Raw genomic sequence first — 4,390 nt, forward strand, 5'->3', positions numbered from 1 at the left:
CCGTCGCTGGCACTGAATGCACACATGAGGCTTGTCAGATGTTTGCTTCACGCTACACTGCAGCCGAGAACCATATAGAAACCAAAACCGCCTAAACGTGGAAACAAAGAGCGTCTTGTGTCGACTGTGGGGTGTATTTGCATGTCTTCCCGCAGAGAAACGCACTTGACATTTTGAGAGCTGCAGTTTTTCTTTTACTGTTTTGAGGTGATATACATGGGGGGAAATTATTCTTTTTCTAATATTTCTCAAATTATATTTAATAACTTATGGAAATTTTCACAGTATTTCCGATAATAGTTTTGCTTTTCTGGAGAAAGTCTTATTTCAGCTAGAATAAAAGCATTGTTTTTACATTTTAAGGTCAATATTATTAGCCCTTTTTACCTTGAGCAATATCTTTTTACTCTAAAGTTGCCTTAATTTGCCTAGTTAAACTTTTGGGAAATTGTGAAAAAATATAAAGAATTAAAATTTAACAGGAGTGCTAATAATTCTGACTTCAACCGTGTAAGTATTTATGCAGATACTGAGTCAAGTTGTTGGTCCGAGTATATCTTTACACACTTTTGTTGGTTTATTCCTTCATTGTAAATCTTCTAAAATGTGACAACTGTATATTTAAAGTACTAATAATGCATAGTTTCTCAATTATGAAAAGTGTAAAATATTAAAATTCGATTTTTCTAACATATGTGCTTTAATATTACGTTCAGATGTTACAGAACCATATTGCAGAATCTGAGATTTGGGTTATTTAATAATGGAATGTTAAAATGCTACTGAAGACTTTTATTGTGAGAATGATGTCAAATATAAATCGGAAAGTTACTAAAGAGACTTAAAATATTCTGTATGTTCCGAATGTTACAGCAGAAACTGAATATTGCATATTTCTAAAAAAACAGAACGAATCTGAAACAATCTGAATCTTAATAAAACCGTGAATAATACATATTTCTAGAAAACAGAATGTTCCCCAAAAAAAGACTTCGAAAAATCTGAATATTAACACATTGAATATTACATATTTCTATAAACAGAATGTCACAGAGACCTAAAAAACTCTGAAATTTAATGCAGAAATGTAATATTTCGTTTCTATAAAACTTTTCTAGAAGACTTTTACAAATTCTGAATAACATAGAAATTGAATATTAGATATTTCTAGAATCAGAATGTTACAGAGACCTAAAAATAATTCATTTTAATGCAGAAATTTAATATGACATATTTCTAAAACACAGAGTTACCAAGTGACTTAAAAATGAACCTGAATTGTAACTCAGAAATTGAATATTTCATATTTCTAAAACAGAATGTAACGAAAGACTTTAAAAATCTGAATTTTCACTCAAATTTAATATTACACATTTTTAAAAACAGAATATTATTTAAAAAGACTTCAAAAAATCTTAACATTAAAGTAAATTTTTTCACATTTTTAAAATGAGTGTTACTAAGAGACTTTAAAAAAATCTGAATTTTAAGGCAGAAATGTTATATTTATTTCTAAAAACAGACTGTTACTAAAAAAAGACATCAAAAAAATTTAATTTAACACAGAAATTGAAGATTACATATTTCTAAAAACAGATTGTTACTAAAAAGACCAAAAAATCTGAATATAACAAAAGAAATTGAAAATTACATATTTCTAGAATCAGAATGTTACAGAAACTTAAAAAAAATCTGAATTTTACAGCAGAAATTGAAGATTACATATTTTTAAAAACAGAATATTACTAAAAGGACTTCAAAAAAATCTTAATTTTAAAGCAATTTTTTCACATTTTTAAAATCAGAAAATGTGAAATTTAACACAGAAGTTGAAGATTACATATTTCTAGAATCAGAATGTTACAGAAACTTTAAAAAATCAGAATTTTAAGGCAGAAATGTTATATTTATTTCTAAAATAAGACTGTTACTAATAAATACTTCAAAAAATGTGAAATTTAACACAGAAATTGAAGATTACATATTTCTCAAAAACAGATTGTTACTAAAAGACTAAAAAATCAGAATATAACAAAAGAAATTGAATATTACATATTTCTAGAATCAGAATGTTACTAAGAGACTTCAAAAAAATCTGAATTTTACAGCAAAAATTGAGATATTTCAAAAAAAAAAAAAAAAACTGTCACTAAAAATACTTTTTTTAATCTGAATTTTAACTGAGAAATGGAATATTACTCATATCTAAAACAAAAGCATTCAAAAATATGGATTTTACTACTACATACATTTGTATATCACCTACATTATTCCAAAATCTGAATGTTACTGGAATCTGGATATTATTTAGAAATGGAATATTACTGTGAGCTTATAATTTAAATGCTACGTTTACAGTATTGAGAAAACATTGTTAGGTCTGGATTGTGTTACAACCTTCTAATTCTGCAGTAACAATTCCAATAGTACGTTATTTTTTAAAGGAATGTTATGTTATTGTAGAATTTAAATATCATATTTCTTCAGAAATTAAACATTATAATATTGAACATATTTCAGAACTAGAATGTTAAAAGAATGCAGCGCACTCCGAACATTACATCGTTGCAGAATCGTAATGCTGCTGCAGAATCTGAAAATTACATTATTTAGTACAGGAACAACACAATGGTGCTGCAGAAATTGAACAATATGTTGTTTTAGGATAGGAATGCTTTGCTTACGGTTCAACTGGTAACAAATGAGAGCAGCAACACCAAGGTCAGAGGACTGATTGCCAGGGAACACACACAATAATAAACATCACACTTTGGCATGCATCGGTCAAATGCATAAATGCGAAGAATCTGCCAATCAAAGCATCAGGAAACACCCTGAAACCAGGCAAACAGAGCCAACAGAAACTGCTGCACATGGGGCACATGCGTAGCCTACTTGGCATGCACTGGCAAAAAAGATGGCACTAAACAGGGGTCGCTCCTGAAAGGCAGACCATGCCAGTGCCAATCTAACATGCTTACAGCCTATACGAGCCGCATGCGATGAGTCACCATGTGTCTAAAAAGCTCATTGATACAAACCAGCAGCTTTCCAATAAAAGCCACAGAGCTAAATCCAGGTGCGCACAGGATGAATGGCGCATTACTGCCTTTAAGAAACACATGAAGAGGGCGGAGCCGGGGAAAACCCCTCTGCAACAGGACATGAGCGAGAAACACTTCCCTAATTCGACAATAAAATGCCCTTTAAATCCTCTGAAGACGTGCAAAAAGCATCCTGAACGCGTTCGCGTGCATCCCGCGGTCAGCGGAAGGTGTTTTAGCGCTTACCTGCCGTCGCGCGCGGTGCTTCGGCGACTCTCTCCAGCAGCGTTGCGGGCTTGATAAACATTTACACCCCGCGTATTAGGATTCTGGAGACGTGCGCTCTCGGCGAGATACAAAACACGGGCCGGCTCGCAACAGAGCGATTGAGAGCAGACCCAAAATTTGAGTAAAACTCAAGCAAACATGCTCACAACTTTAAGCAACCCATACAAATCTTTTTTGGAAACATTGTGTCCCGAAACAGCAGCACTTGGAGATGTGTTTACGCGCCGCGTGTGTTAGCTACGCATAAGACGATGCGTACAAACGCTTATTAAAACGCGTGTATTTCTTAACTTTTGGTACTTACAGGTGCAGTCTGAACTGTTGTCAATGGTTTCAACGGTCAGAGGTCTGTTTTTCCTCTCTCTCGCTGTATCTTCTCTCACTTTCTATTGCAGGAAACCGACAGGCCCACTGACGTCAACGGGGGTCCCGTCTCCGCCTCCCAAGCCGAGCAAACGCGTTAAGGGAGTGTCCTGACGGCCGATGAAACAGGCCTATCAAATATATTAAACACCATTTGAGTGATTAATATTACTAGCATCAATCATGAACACAATATTGATACGAATAAATGACATTTTACCGAGCTGCGCATTCAAATGCGTGTTTTACGCGTCGTTTCCGAAATGTCGCTGGTCTCGGGATCCCTCAGATGGGCCCCTTGTGCGCATAGTTCAGGACTGACGGTGTTCCCGGAGGTTCCTTGTTTGTTAGGTCACGTTGTGCCCCTCGAACAGCGCTGGGCTTTCCCGCACAGATCCAGGCAAACAATGGAGAGTGAAGCACGGAGCGCGTTCGCGATGCGGCGACGCGTTAAATCAGATTGGAAATGTGAACGCGTGAACTGTAATGTTTCGCAGTCAAGCAAAACCGAAAGCAGGCAGTATGCTTGTCTTAGCACTGATATTTGTAAGGACAAAGAAAAAAGTTCGTCACCAAAAAACGTTACGTTTTTTTCTGATGCATTGAGGATATTTTATAATATTTTAAGATATACTATTTTATTCCTGTAATTGATTCAGTTTTGTTGCAATATACGAATACAGCTACTGAGGAAG

General features: G+C 34.6%; 1 protein-coding gene across 1 annotated transcript in view; it reads right to left on the bottom strand.

Moving 5' to 3' along the window:
- The window catches only part of hivep1 (HIVEP zinc finger 1), a 108,567-nt gene extending 104,837 nt beyond the window's left edge, over window positions 1–3,730 (bottom strand). Inside the window, 1 exon segment of the mRNA XM_056480382.1 lies at window positions 3,637–3,730. The gene's annotated coding sequence lies outside the window, so the exon portion shown is untranslated.
- Window positions 3,731–4,390: the final 660 nt, after the last annotated feature.

This window comes from Danio aesculapii, chromosome 19 (assembly GCF_903798145.1).
Source record: "Danio aesculapii chromosome 19, fDanAes4.1, whole genome shotgun sequence".
In the NCBI taxonomy this organism is placed as follows: Eukaryota; Metazoa; Chordata; class Actinopteri; order Cypriniformes; family Danionidae; genus Danio; species Danio aesculapii.